At 47.6% G+C, this 15,826-nt stretch overlaps 1 protein-coding gene across 12 annotated transcripts in view; it reads right to left on the bottom strand.

The window, feature by feature from the left end:
- BCAS3 (BCAS3 microtubule associated cell migration factor) overlaps nucleotides 1–15,826 on the bottom strand; it is a 631,049-nt gene that overhangs the window by 398,527 nt on the left and 216,696 nt on the right. The gene's annotated exons all lie outside the window — the stretch shown is intronic.

Here is a 15,826-nt window from a genome sequence, read left to right on the forward strand (position 1 = left end):
TTAAAAAATAATCTCTTAGGTATTTTCCAACTTAAAGTTGGGAAACCTCCTTCCTTCGCTTAGCCCAGGTAATGACTGCTCAGGAGAATGAACCTTGCTAGATCACTGCAATAAACAAACACCCACCCGCTCCCCAAAAAAATAATACCCCAGGAATTTTGTGGTACTTTACAGACTAAGAAATGTCTAAATCTAGCACGTTTTGGGGGGTAGATCATGGCCCAGATTGGCAGCTGCAGGTTCTGATTGATCATACGTTTTTAAAAGACAAGGTTGACCGACACAGTATGTAGAATCAGCTGAGGCAATTCAAACTGTGTGGGAAGTGGCATTATTTTAAAAATGTTTTTAGGGAAGAAAAAAACCTTCTCTGCGTATTCAAAGCGAGCAAATCGGGGAGAGGGAGACGTTAGGACTCATTTGGTAAAGTTTCAGTTTGCTTCGTGCAGAGAGCACTGATTTTGGGGTTTGTATTTTTTTTTTCAAGAAAGAAATGATCCCCAACAGCTGCCCTTTGAAAGTTGCATGGTGGGGCCACCATGTTATCACCTCATTCTGCATAACACGCAGGCTGCCCTTCGGTGCAGAAGAGCGGCCCGGAGCCTCGGCTGGAGACCCTGTCGGAGAATCACAAGCAACTTTCTTCTTCTTTTTAAAAGTCCTTTGGAAGGGGGAAAAGCAGAGGTCTCTGGGCAAATTCTTTCCAAGGCCCAACTATAAACAATGGCTCCGAGAACGTTCCAAACAAGAAGTCAACAAGGGACTGCGACTGCATTCCCGGGTTGCAGAAAGGCAAGATTAAAAAAAAAATATCGCTACCTCGTACATCATAAATCCGCCGGCAGCTTCACGCACACACCGCGCTGAGCGAAAGGTGGGCCAGCGGCTCCGAGGCCAAAAGTTGAGAGGAGATCGCCCTCTGCAGGATGTCCAAACCACGGCTTTTGGTTCCACCCAAGGTCCACTGGAAAGGCTTTCGTTCCTTCGTGCATTTGGGGACTGAACGAGGCACGTTGGCAGGAACTTTCCCCAAGGGCAAGGAAACAGAGGGAGAAGGTCTCTGGTGTTAAGAGAGTGAGGGAACCCAATATTTTGTCCCCTAGAGGTACTCTCCGTCAGCCAGGGACATATTAACCTTAGTGTGCTCAATACGCAACCTGGATGCTCTAATTTTAATTCAGCTTATTTTCCCCATCTTGTGCCACTTTTAGCAAGAAGCATCTTACGAGTCCTGCTGGATCAGAAAAGACTCCGTCTAGTCCCACACTGGCCAGCCTGAGGCCCCTAAGTAGGCATCAAGCAGTGGCCCAGAGGCCAAAGCCACCCACTGTAGCTGGACCCCCAGCGACTGCGATCCGGGGGCACACTGCCTCTGAGCATGGAGGTTCTATGTGACCCATCAGGACTAACAGTCACTGACAGGCTTGTCCATCCATGACGCTTTTTTGGCAGAAGCCCACCTCCTTTACTGGGCCTTATTTTCTTCTCAGAAGATCAGGGGCCAGGTTTTTCAAGTGAGAACCTGAAGGAAAATGAGGATGCCATGCCAGGGTTTTGTAAGCTCTTGGGGATGTTCATGCCCACCCGAGAAACCTGAGTTGGCCAGAAGGTGACCTTGTACAAATATTTTTCGGGGGGGACGCGTGTGTTTCTGTTACCTCAGCAATAGTAAAAGATTTGCTGCTAAACATGTGACAGGCCTCAGTCACGGAAAAGTTGTGGGTCCCATGAGCCGGTGGTACCAAACTCCATGCAGGCTTCCTAACCTTCTTTGGGTGGGTGGGGGGGGGGGTCAACCCAGATGCAAGAAAGGGTGTGGCCAGATAGGGAACATATTTTCACGTGAAAGTGGGCCCTGAGGAAAAAGTACTTCTGGCATTCAACCACCAGGCATTTGCCTGAGACCGACCACGGGTCCCCCTCAGACATCCCCTCCATGGCCTGAACCAGTCTGACCTCTCTAAGGGCCTTAGCTAAGTTCCTGTTCCTGTTATATTGTTGTTTAAGATCACTGAAATTGCATTAATTAGATTGTTGTTGTTTTTGTATTTGTTTATATGTTAATTCATTCCATGTATCCCCCATGTTGTATGTAAACCTCCCTGGGCCATATGGAAGAGTGGTATAGAAATCAAATCAATCAATCAATAAATTAGGAAAAATATATATTGTATCGCAGAGGACGTTTTCCTAAGTTGTTTTGTTCAGCAATTTGAAAAATGTTCGCTTTCCCGCAGGAACCAGAGTTCTTATTTTTCACATGTTTTCTGGAGCAAAGGCACTGTAGCTCTCCAGATGTCCATGGTGTTCGCTGGCAAGGGCTCATAGGAACTGTAGTCCATGGACATCTGGAGGGCCACAGTTTGACTACCCCTGACTTAGGTGGTATGCTTCTTGGGTCTTTCTTGAGGCTTGGTTAACAGCAAAAGTTTGGGATGCAATTATGTAGGTCAGGACAAAGTGGAGACATTTATGGGAATCTGGTCCCAATGTGCCGATTATGTGGGCGAAGACAGACTCGACGTGGTTCAAAGCCCCGCAAACATCCTCTTGCATTTACTGGTCCAGGATCAATTCTGAATATTCTTGTTGCTAAGGCTGATGGTCTCAAGCACAAAAACGTCCATGGTTGCAAATGCATCTGTTTAGATCAATCGTAATGGAGGAGCTGTTCTTTTGCTGTTGTACCTGGTAGCCTTGCATCTTTGTAATTACTGACTTTTTAAAACTATGATAAAGAATAATAGAAGGAGGAAACAAAGGCCTTCTGTCTGAGTTGACATTAAAGCTTCTGCTGCTGGCATTTTGCCTTCAGTGGCTCACGCACAACTGCAGGTTAACCTCTCGTTCAGGGCAAATGATGCACACAGGAACCTGCCCGCAGCACACTGTCCTGGGGAGGGCCAGGGGGGGTCCTCTAGCCCTGCAACAGTGGGCTTCAAATTGCGTTTCAAGGAAAACAGAATCACTCCAAAGAGAGCCCCTGTTCTCCCACAGCTTCCCATCTGCAGCACTGGAATTTTGCCACCACCAGCCTCTGGAAAGACTTGCTGTCAGGGCTAGCTTGGTGCAGTGCCAGCTTGGTGTGGTGGTTAGGAGTGCAGACTTCTAATCTGGCGAGCTGGGTTTGATTCTGTACTCCCCCACATGCAGCCAGCTGGGGGACCTTGGGCTCGCCACGGCACTGATAAAACTGCTCTGACTGAGCAAGAATATCAGGGCTCTCTCAGCCTCACCCACCCCACAGGGTGTCTGTTGTGGGGAGAGGAATGGGAAGGCGATTGGAAGCCGCTTTGAGACTCCTTCGGGTAGAGAAAAGTGGCATATAAGAACCAACTCTTCTTCTTCTTCTTCTTCTTCTTCTTCTTCTTCTGACTGCCTATTTTTTGTACAGAAGAAATGTGAGTCCTCGTATCAGGTGCTGGTGGGAAGTGCCCTCAAGTTGCTGCCGACTTACAGGGACCCCAGGCATCCAGAGGTGATTGGCCATCAATCGCCTGTCTCTGTGAAGAAGCCCTGGAGATCTCGTGCCATCAGGGTAGTCAAACGAGCTCCTCTGAAATCAGCTCTCACGATTGTGGCCACTAATCCACAGACTATTAAGAAAAACCTCCCTGAATGTTCAAAACCCTAGATGCGTAATGTCCAGTTGGCACGGCAGGAGAAAATGAGCCGAAGGCTAGAGGGGCAGATAGGCGGGCTGGCCCGACCAGCCAGTGTCCTTGTTGACAGGCTCAGCTATGAAATGCAGCTTGGGAGAGAGCTGCCCTCCAGCGCTCTGAGTTACGCTCCAGCTTGTTTTTTGCCAAAACTATTTTAGTCCGCCGCCCTCTAAAAGGTGGTTTCTTAAGTGAGTGTTACTTAAAGGAAGCCAATCTGTTTTCTCAGGAAGGGACGGGGCTGTCACGACTTTGGAGCCGGCTTTCCCATACGAACCCTGTCAAAGGAGGATGGGAAACCAGGCACGGCGATGGAGAAACAGTGCAGGCGTTCTGAGATTTGTATATTTATCAAGCTGCTCGGTTCTGTCCTCATTTTCTCCCTGGCGAGGCATCTTACATGCACACAGGGGTGAAAGCCTGTGGGTGAGACACTCCATGAAAGCGGGGGGGGGGGGGGGGAAGGACTATGATTCTTCAGTCCCGCAGAGCAAAGGTGGCCAAACTGTGGATCTCCGGATGCCCATTTGGACCCCTCTTGGAGAGCCCGTTTGGCCACTCCTGCTGCAGACTGTTTTGATCAGAGTGTTTCTGAAACCTCTAATGCCAAAGGTGCATTGCAGGCATCTTGGCCACTGCTGGAACTGACTGGGGCGAGAGCAACCTCTGGATGTGCTCTGCAGACTGAAGGGAGACAAGCCTCCAGCAGCGGCTCATGCAGAGTTGCAATGGCCAGCCTCCTCCGACAGCTGATCATTTTGCTGCCTCTCTTGCATCCACAGGGCCTGACTCTCCCAGTCCTAGCCAGTGCTGCAGTGCAGCAGAATGACTTGTGTTCCAGTAGACTCCTGCCTGGAAAGGGGCAAGGCCAGAGTAGTCAGACCTACAAAGTACAACCTCCTCTCTGGGCCCTGGCGAGACTTTAGGATCCAGGAGCCAGACATTATCCTTTTAATGTACGCAGTGCCTCAACAGCCCCTGGCTCCGTTACCTCTTCCTACCCTCCCTATCCAAGGCACAGAGTTCAAGGCAGAGGCCTTCTGCAAAGGACTGGTTTGTACAAACAAGAGCCACAAGGGGACAAGAAGAATTCTCATCCCCAGAACCCAAAGGTGGGGAAGGAAGGATTAAGTGGGTGGGGGGCTGCCATAGCAACCACAAAACCGTGGGGACCAATCCCTCTGCCCACTTTTGCTTTCCTGCAGCAGGGAGGACACCTCTAAGGATGGCTACTGAAAAAGCACACTTGGCTACAGAAGCACACTTGGTTTCTGGGGCGGATAGAAGGTATTCTTCCCTCTCGGTAATTTTGCCAGAATTTCAAACAAACATGAAATATCCTCAGCAAGGTGGTGGCGGTTGTAGTTGCTGAGTATCCCCCCTTCCCCCCCCCCCGAAGATTCAGCACACACATCCTTTGGTCTCCTTTCTTCTCTCGTCAGCAAGTGAGAATGAGGGAGCAGGGCCACAGGAGAAACAGGGCAGGAATTGCGAATGCGTTCTAGGGAACTGAAGCCTCTGGGTGGAATCCTGCCGCTCGATTGGAACTGGGTTCAATTCAAGTTTATTTAAATACTGCATAATGCCAGGCAATGTAGAGAGCCAGTTTGGTGCAGTGGTTAGGAGTGCGGACTTCTAATCTGGCATTCCGGGTTTGATTCTGCACTCCCCCACATGCAGCCAGCTGGGTGACCTTGGGCTCCCCACGGCACTGATAAAACTGGTCTGACCAAGCCAAGCTGGATCAGACCAAGAGAGCCAGCTTGGTGTCGTAGTTAGGAGTGCAGACTCCTCATCTTGCAAGCCGGGTTTGATTCCCCACTCCCCCACATGCAGCCAGCTGGGTGAACTTTGGCTGTTCTGACCGAGCTGGAATATCAGGGCTCTCTCAGCCTCACCTCCCTCACAGGGTGTCTGTTGTGGGGAGAGGAAAGTGAAGGCGACTGTAAGCCGCTTTGAGACTCCTTCGGGTAGAGAAAAGCGGCATATAAGAACCAGCTCTTCTTCTTCTTCTTCAGTAATATCAGGGCTCTCTCAGCCTCACCCACACCACAGGGTGTCTGTTGTGGGGAGAGGAAAGGGAAGGCAAATGTAAGCCACTTTGAGACTTCTTCGGGTAGAGAAAAGTAGCACATAAGAACCAACCTTCTTCTTCAATAATACCAACAAGTAAAGGCTAAAAAGCATATTAATGCAAAAACTGTAAATGATTAATAAAATATATTATCATATATGACACTGAGACTGGGTTTTGAAACCCCTTTGGGAAACGTACACAGCCATACATTAAAGCGGCTCATTTATTTATCATCAATTAATATATTTTGACACCTTGCCTTCCCTTGTAGTTCAAGCCGGTTTCCTAATTCATAGTACCTGGACTAGAGAAGAGCGCTGCTGAAACAGAACGCTTTATTTTTAAACGCAAAACATTTATACGCTGCTTAGTATGGCCAATAACCTGTAACAGAAGAGGAATCTTTCTAGTCCCCACCTGAAGCTCTCAGAATGACATACAGCATCTGAATTGGCACTATTCACACACAAAATCCAATGGAGAAAACTCCACAATCACCAACATTTCTCCTGAAACCCATCATGCCAAGAATACCGCCCATGCCAGGGGTAGTCAAACTGCGGCCCTCCAGATGTCCATGGACTACAATTACCAGGAGCCCCTGCCAGCATTCGCTGGCAGGGGCTCCTGGGAATTGTAGTCCATGGACATCTGGAGGGCCGCAGTTTGACTACCCCTGGCCCATGCTATCTCAGAATAACACTGCAAGGTCTCCTTTGAAAGTCATACCTTCCAAGTCTTTCTAAAAATCAACAAGGAAGTGGCCTGGTGAATTGCCACTATACCAGGGGTAGTCAAACTGTGGCTCCTCCCAGCAGGGATTCATGGACTACAATTACCATGAGCCCCTCCCAGCAGGGGTTCATGGTGATTGTAGTCCATGGACCTCTGGAGAGCCACGGATTGACCCCCCCTGCACTATACTGATGTCTGGGCTCATCTGTGTAACAGAAGAGGTGGTCCCTCAGATAGGTGGGCCCTAGACCAAAAGTTCCTTTAGTCCCCCATCCTCTTTCCAGCAATGGCCAATAGAATCCTTCCAGGATGCCCACGAGCAGACAGTGCCCTCCCACCGTTTACTGCGGGAACAGACCTTCATCAGCAGCCCATCTCTAAACACAGAAGCTCCACTGAGCCAGCATGGTCGATAGCCTGTCACAGACCAAAAATTCGTCTCCCATTCTAAAGCCAACAGACCCCCTGGCCGTGACCACTTCTTGGAAGGAATCCCATACATTAATTATGACAAAATCCATTCTTTGTCTGTCCTGCTGCCCATAAATTCTGTTGGTGACCAGGATGTCTACCACCCCATGCATAATTTATAACGTTTTGCCATGTCTCCTTAGATGATGTTTTCTGAGCTCCTTAGACGATGTTTTCTTGAGCCTTTTCTTATAAGGAAGGGACTCTTAACATTTCTGCCATGTTGGTTGTCCTCTGCAAGACATTTCCGCACACACACACACACTCTGCCCCCCCCCCCAAAAAAAACATGCATGCCTATTGCTAAGTTGGACATCAGATGGAGGAAGTCTACACAACATGGTGGCACCACTTTCTTCCTGCCGCCGAAAAACCTCATGCTAGAAGGACACCAGCTTGGTTCTGAGGTCACGGACGAAACAATGCGGCAACCCTAGCAAACGGCAAAAAATACAGCCGAGAGTGGGCTTAGTGGATAAAATAAGCCGAGCCACAAAAAGAATCTGCGTCGGCTAGAAAAGGTGCAAAGGAAGTATCTTCTTATCAGTCATTAACCGTTCCCTTTCTTCTCTTCCTGCTGAGAGATTCATATGAAGAGTGCCAAAACGTGATTCATTCATTTGGAGAGATGGCTCCCCACCCCGATAAAGGGTTTATATTGCACAAGTAAACAATTTAGAGAGCTGCCGGAATCAACTAAAAAAAGATTGCTTCTCCATTGTACCTAATGTACTAGGGAGATGAACGGCGGCAGGAGGGGAAAACGGATTGCACAGCATAGGAACGCCCTTGAGAAAGGGTCTTCAACTGGGGGGGGGGGCTGCATGATCCCTCCGGCAGGGCAGGAACGGCGGCAGCGGCCGAACACTCTCGGAAAGCTACGCTGGCTGCAAGCTGAACGGATACAGGGAAAGCCAAGCTGGATCAGACCAAGAGAGCCAGCTTGGTGTCGTGGTTAGGAGTGCGGACTCCTCATCTGGCGAGCCAGGTTTGATCCCGTGCTCCCCCACATGCAGCCAGCTGGGTGACCTTGGGCTTGCCATGGCACTGATAAAACTGTTCTGACCGAGCTGGGATATGCTCTCTCAGCCTCACCCATCTCATAGGGTGTCTGTTGTGGGGAGAGGAAAGGGAAGGCGAATGTAAGCCACTTGAGACTCCTTTGGGTAGAGAAAAGCGGCATATATGAAACAACTCTTCTTCTTCAGTAATATCAGGGCTCTCTCAGCCTCACCCACCTCTCAGGGTGTCTGTTGTGGGGAGAGGAAAGGGAAGGCAATTGTAAGCCGCCTTGAGACTCCTTCAGGTAGAGAAAAGCGGAATATAAGAACCAACTCTTCTTCTTCTATTTGTTTAGCCTGAGAAATCACTTTAATTTCAGCCTGCAGCTATTAAAACAGGAAAGATCCTTCAATTCCATCAGCAGATGCAGAGACTGAGAGAATGGGAGTCATTCCATGTTGCAGGAGAGGGACCACCCAGTCTGATCTGTACTACTACTACTACTACTACTACTACTACTACTACTACTTGGCCCAGTTATCCTGTTTCCATCTGGGGCAACCCAGAGGTTTCTGGAAATCTCACAAACAGTGCATGTAGAAAAGGTATCTCCTGACCCTAGTTTTCCCTGCAGCTACTAGAATTCAGTAGCATGCTAGAAGTGGGGAAACTGTTCTAGCAGTGATCGGAGAAAAACACTGTCCTTCACATTCATGGAAGGACAAGCCTACTAATGGACCATCTCTTCAAGCCATATTTTCTGGTCATTGATACATCCAGCAGGTCTGAGTGTGGGCAAGACTGCAAATCAGTTTTTAGATTCTCTCACAGGGGTGGAGGGGGGAGGAAAAGAATAAAGCTGAATCCATTTTTAGTTGAGGCACACAGGATTTTATCTGCTAGGAACAGGTCCGGTTCAGTGTTGCTGATCTCTTATGGATCCAATGCGTAAAACTGTTATCAGTTAGGAAACCAGCACTGGCATCTGGCAAGTAACCATAATACATCAAAAAAACCCCACACTGATCATATCCAGGATAGACTACTATGGTGACACACTTTAACTGGGGCTGCCCTAGAAGATTGTTCAGAAGTTCCAACCAGTCCAAAACACACCAGCCTAGTTGCTACTAGGATACAGGAAACGTATCACCCCTATCTGTTTCGGGGCACACACTTGCTTGGGAACAGGATACCCAAAACACTGCCCTCTCCCATTTTATTTCAACACAGCAAAGTCTGTGTTGCTACAGCAGCCGCCAATTCTGTGATGACTCTTAATCCCCTTTGTACGCATGCAGATGGGCAAGTTATCACACCTCCTCAACCCTCTACTTCACACTCCATGGAGCCACGTGTGGGGAAAGGCCCTGTGTGTTACTTCCCACACAAAAGGGGGAGGGCAATCACAACAGCCAAGATCCCATGTGAAGCATCACATCACACACGGTCTGCATGGTGGAGAAACCCCACATGGTGGAGAAACCTCTGCAGGCTAGGCAGGCATGTCAGCTACCCCACAGGTTTTTTACCACTCAGTAAGGTTAATGCAGTAGCACCAAAGACACGAATTGACAATGAGAACATTGATTGTATTGATGATTTCATCTTTCTTGGCTCTATGATCACTCAACGTGGCGGATGCAGCTGTGAAATCACACGGTGAACAACACTGGGCCGGAATGCAGTGTTAGGCATGAACCGAATATGGAAGAGTAAGGTTATCAGCCTTAATACAAAGTGCTGGCTAGTTAACATCGTTGTCTTCCCCATGGAAGACAACCTATGGATGCGAAAGCTGGACCCTGAAGAAGGAAGACAGGAGGAGAATAGCTCTTTCCGATTTATGGTGTTGGAGACGAATGCTGCAAATACCCTGGACAGCCAAAGTTACCAACAAGACAGTTTTAGAGAGGAGCAAACCAACTATGTCATTAGGAGGCAAGATATTACGGCTGAAGCTCACTTACTTTGGACACATCATATGATCAGACTCGCTAGAAAATCATTAATGCAGTGGCAAAAGGAAACGTGGTCGCCAAAGGATCCACTGGCTGGACACGATCAAAGCCGACAGAGGGATGACCATGAACCAACTAGAAGAAGCAGTCAGAGACAGGGGCGCATGGCGAAGACTTTCCTATAGAATCGCTGAGGGTCAGACACGACTGAACGGATATCATCATCATCATCATCATCATCATCAAGGTTAATGCTTCCTCTGGACTTCCCTGATTTTTATTCCCGGACTGTAGAATGCCTCCCTTAGTCAGCAAAGCTCTCTCCTATTTTAAAACAGCATGAGTCTTTTATTGCACATCTTGCTCTCCTAAAATATAGATTTTGAAAAAAAAAATCTTTATTCGTTTTTATAACCTGCCCTTCCTAAATGCTCAGGTTGGGTGACAGCATGTAAGAACCATCAATAAAAGCATTAAAACATAAATATTCAGTAAAACGTCTCCTATTTACAGTGGCCCCCAACTAATTTAGGTTGGGTGGGGTCAGATCCTTGGAGGGCCGCTCTTCCCTCGGTTCCCTCAGTAGTGAGGCCAACACCTCTTGATGGCCCATCAGGGCCTCGATCGTAGCTCTGGCAGAACAGCTCTGTCTTACAGGCCCTGTGGGACTGGCGAAGGTCCTGCAGGGCCCTGTTCCCCATCAGCTGAGCGTCCCGCCAGGCCAAGGCCAAGGTGGCCCTGACTCTGGTTGAGGCCAGTCTTACTTCTTTTGGGCTGGGGATCCTCAACAGGTTTGGGTCATATGGTCAGGTCTTAATGACCTTTGGGAAGGGGCACAGTGGCCAAGCTATTTAAAATCAGTGTGAAATAGCAAGGTTGTGAAGGGGAGTTGTCAAGACCAAACTTCCAAACTGTCCAATATGTCACCGATGAAAACGGCCATTTATTCGCAGTACTAATATTCTCAGGTCCAACTGATTTGGTGCCAGACCACAGTGGTAACATCCAGTGTGTTCACATCACAAAGATGGTTCTCTCCAATGTATCACCAAAGAGATGTGCAGGCCCGCAGAACCCACACATCTTCCTGTGATGTGCAGCCTGGGTGCCCCCATTACTGGACTTTGCTGAAGATCTTTCTCTCCCCATACACCAAGCTAGGAAACTGGAAGTGAGTTAAGCTGGGCAGAAAAGTACCTAAAGTGATGGAGCAACGTAAAGCCAGGGCAGTTTCGGCTCCTCTCACTAACACACACCTTCCGACATAAACATCGGACCTCCAAACCCTCACTGCCATTAAACATGAACAGGGCAGACATGTGAAAAAAAGAAACATGGCTGCCAAAATCTGGTTGGATCCTACTCGGGTTTTTTACTGGGTCTCATCCAATTCCCCTCTTCATGGGAATTCCATTCCCTGTGCCTTTTGTCCAGGCAGATGCTACAATCCCCAGCTTAGACTTTTTGTGGTCAAAAAGGGGTCTCTTTGATCGGTGAAGAAGCTGGTAGAATCTAACCCGTTCTTCTTCATTTGGACACAATTGTTTGTGTAGAGTCAAGCAAAATTTGTACTACTAATAGGCACAATCAGTTAGTGATGTGTGGAAATGAGGAGTCCCCATGTTTCTTGTTTTTTGTTTTGGAGGGAGGAGGGTCTACTCTTTTCTCTCAGCAAACCTGGCTTCTTTGCTTTTGAAAATTATTTCTGAAACTTCATCGGCTCCCTCTACGGTTTCATCTAATCTAGAAAAACAAATCACAGCCCGGTCCTGAAATATCTGTTCACGATAATCAAAAACAAATGAAACGTCCATTGTATCAAGCACTGGTTCTATGTTGTTGCTGTTGTTTTTTTAAGAAAGCTTCAAAATGTGTTTGGAAAACCTATAAAGGCGACAACTTACTGTAATTTCCCATGACAAAAAACAGACACCGATGGATGAAAGCTACAGACGCTGATCACGACTTCCTGTTCCCTACGTGATGTCAGTAGTTAAAAAGGATTGGATGTGCTATAATAATGGCTTACAGCAATCTGGTGTCTGTTCCAGGCATGTCACACTTCATGGCCCTATTCTAATGCGAGGAGTAAGTTACTTGACTTCTCAGAAGAAGGGGGGGGGGTGTTTGAGGTCTTCTCGCCATCTTTTCAAAGACAGGGGAACAGAGACCAGAGGACTAGTTAGATGTGACTACCAACTATGCTCCTGATATGGAACTCATGCCTACCCAGCCTCGAGTCTGCTCTCCAGCATTCTTTGGCATCACTATGCAGAGAAAACTTATGCCTACATACTTACATCTTCTTGATGTCCCACCCCTGAGAAGAGCTTTTCTCCTTGCACGAATGAATGCTTTCCCCTCAAAGGTCTTAGAGGGAAGATTTCACCGTATCCCATACCATGCGAGACTGTCCATGTGGTTCTGGCTGCCCTGACTCTGTCTTACACATTTTGCTAGATTGCCCCTTATATGAGCAATGCCGGGATGACAGTTTTGTTGCTTTGCTGGGAAACAAGCCTTCTGTATGTAAATCTATGACCTTGCAATTTCTGCTCTCTGACAAAGACCCAGAGGTAACCATTATAGTCGCCAGAGTCTTAACTAAGATGCTTTTATAATATGCTGCCTACCTTGTATTTTATCTTTTATAGTTTATCTAATCATTTTAAGATCTGTTCGGTTATGTAACCCCATATTATTATTTCGTTGAAATTTTAAGCCCTATTTCTATATGTTTTATACATATTTTATGCCAATAAAAGGTTACTGACTGACTGGCTTTAGAAGTAAAATCGCCACCCACCACGAAGACTCACCTTGACTTGAGTCTGTGTTCCTATTCCAACATCCAAATGGCAGAGTTAAAAGTTGGAAGCTGCTGAGTCACCATCCAACACACTAAACATGCAGCAGTCTGGTGGAGTGGTCAGACTGCCGAGTGGGACTGGAGACAGCCAGGTTCAAATCTTACTCTGCCGTGAAGTTTGCTAAGTGGCCACGGCCTGGTGCTCCCCTCTCCTGACTGTCCCGGATGAAATTCAAAACCAGAAGCACTCAGGAGACAAACAGAATCTCCCCAAACTGCTCATCTACCTATGGCTAACTGGCCTGAGTTCCCTTGGTGGAAATGAGGGATAAAAATATGAGAGACGAGCCAACAGAGGCTTGCGGAGAGGGCAAATGGGTGCAGAAGCCCCTTTCACATTCTAAACAAAGTAGGTTCCTGCTCCTTATGGGTGCAAATATATACCTGTGAGCAGCACCTGAAGGGCCCGTGTGGTGTAGCAGCACAGCGGTTAAGAGAGGCAGGCTCTAATCTGGAGACTCAGGGCTGATTCCTCACTCCTTCTCCACATGAAGCCTGCGGGTGATCAAGGCCCAGTCCCAGTTCTCTCTGAGCTCTCTCAGCCCCAATTGTCTCACAAGGGGCCTGTTGTGAGGAGCAGAAGGGAAGGCCGCTTTGAGACTCCAAAAGGTAGAGAAAAGCGGGCTATGGAAACCAGCTCTTCTGATGACGATGAAATCTCATATGTCAGAAAAACAACCGAATGAGGTTTTACTGGGAATAGATGGTGATGCCCCACCACCACCCTTGTTCCACTCCGCAATGACCAGACAGAAAGCACAACAGGCAACTAGCTGGGATTCCAGGATACAGCAAGCAAAAATTTAGGAAACTGAACAATGAAAATTGAACGAAAAAGAGCCATACGCTCCACCGCCACCAACCGGCTAATGGTCCCTGGCCCTAAAGAAGTCCGCCTGGTCTCGACCAGGGCCAGAGCATTCTCTGTCCTGGCCCCAACCTGGTGGAATGAGCTCCCAGAGGAGATCAGGGCAGTTCCGTAGGGCCTGCAAAAGGGAGCTCCTCCGCCAGGCATTTGGTTGAGACCAGGCACAACCAAAAGCAAATGAAGGGCCCCTGCTCCCCTCCCTCTCAGAACTCCACCAGAGTGCTCTGGACCTGTTTGTACCATTCACTGCATCATGGTTTACACTGTTTATTGTTACAACTACCTGTTATTAATACTATTGTATGGTTATTCATATGTTATAGATTGTTTTATGTATCGTTCATATGTTCCACGTAAGCCACCCTGAGCCTCTGGGGAGGGCGGAATATACATAAAAATAAAAATAAATAAATAAAGAGCCTCTTGTGGCGCAGAGTGGTAAGGCAGCCGTCTGAAAGCTTTGCCCATGAGGCTGGGAGTTCGATCCCAGCAGCCGGCTCAAGGTTGACTCAGCCTTCCATCCTTCCGAGGTCGGTAAAATGAGTACCCAGCTTGCTGGGGGGTAAACGGTAATGACTGGGGAAGGCACTGGCAAACCACCCCGTATTGAGTCTGCCATGAAAACGCTGGAGGGTGTCACCCCAAGGGTCAGACATGACTCAGTGCTTGCACAGGGGATACCTTTACCTTTACCTTTAAATAAATAAATAAAACTGGCGAACATAGCGCAGGTCACAAATTCAAGTCTGAATGCCAAGGAATCTAGATTGCCTGAGCCCTGATTTCAACCTATTTTACTTCAAAGCAGATGTAGTGGTGAAGGGCAGCCGGGCCGTGTACTGCAGCAACTGTAAAACATCACCTTGTGACACTCCAGTTATCTCAAGAGACGTCATGGACGTCTCAAAAAGTTCTCAAAACAAAAACAAATCATGTTACTTTAAAGTAAAACAGAAGTATGTGATGACGCTCTTTGGGGAAGGTCATTTTCAAATGTATAAATGTGTTGGTTTGGATCTTAAGAATCCTTTCCGCTGTGGCTACTAACCCCCTGAAACTGAATTTGGGGAGTTGGGCATTAAAATTCTGTTGGGCTCTGTTGGGCATTAAAATTCTGCATGCAAGAGGATCTGAAAAGGAAAATGTTAATAGAATTCTCTCACTCTGTACACTTGGGGGGTTAGTTATTTATTGGTCCCACCCTCTCATTGGTTAAGGGTTGAAATTCTTTGGCTGTTGTTTTCCTTCTGTTTTGTCTTCTACACCAGGGGTAGTCAACCTGTGGTCCTCCAGATGTCCATGGACTACAATTCCCATGAGCCCTTGCCAGCGAACGCAGGTTGACTACCCCTGTTCTAGACCTATCCTCTCTCTTACCTGGGCTTGGAGTGGTAGCAAATTAACATTTTTTGAGGTACAATAAAATCAGAGTCCAGTAGAACTTTTTGGAGGTAATCCGCTCACAAAAAGTTAAATATACCTACATGACATGAATACGTCCTGTAAGATGTGCTCCTATTTTTGTAAGTGAAATTTCTGTCTCTTGTAACCACTGGATTCAGATCATCTTTGTAATGTCTTTGAACAGCATTTCCCCCTTAACTGGGAAATGTGGAGAATCAGGGATACTGAGCTTCCAAGGCAAACTATATTAATTTTTACACGAAACGCAATAAAATAGCGGGAAGGGGGAAGTTAGACATTTTGAAATCTAAATTAAGCTGGCATATGCAATTGTTAAAAAAAAACATTTGTGTTTCCACTTGAAATGAATGTGCTGTTTAAAACATTTTATTGTGTTTGCACTCCATATCATTTCAGGTTTTAAATTCTATTTTGGGAGGACAAAATCCAACATCAACAGGGTGTTGCAGGGCCAAATCTTCGGGGTCAGAAATGCCCACGGATGCAGAGCACGAGAGACTCAGAGCTTTGCAGCTCAGCAGTCCGGCTTAGGCGACTGGTGGTCTCGCTCTCGGATGGGAGTGGGTGGGGGCATCAAAGGGTCAGTGGCAGGGCGGCTGGACTCTTCAGGCGCTAAGATCCCAGTGAGTCCAAACGCAGAGCTGAACCGCACTTGGGGGGCGCCGTGAGCCTCCAAGGCGGTGGTTCTCAACCTTCCTAACGCCGTGACCCTTTAATACAGATTCAAACGGGTAGCTGTGTTGGTCTCAAGTAGCACAA

The sequence above is a fragment of the Paroedura picta genome, chromosome 15, assembly GCF_049243985.1.
Source record: "Paroedura picta isolate Pp20150507F chromosome 15, Ppicta_v3.0, whole genome shotgun sequence".
NCBI classification, from domain to species: Eukaryota; Metazoa; Chordata; class Lepidosauria; order Squamata; family Gekkonidae; genus Paroedura; species Paroedura picta.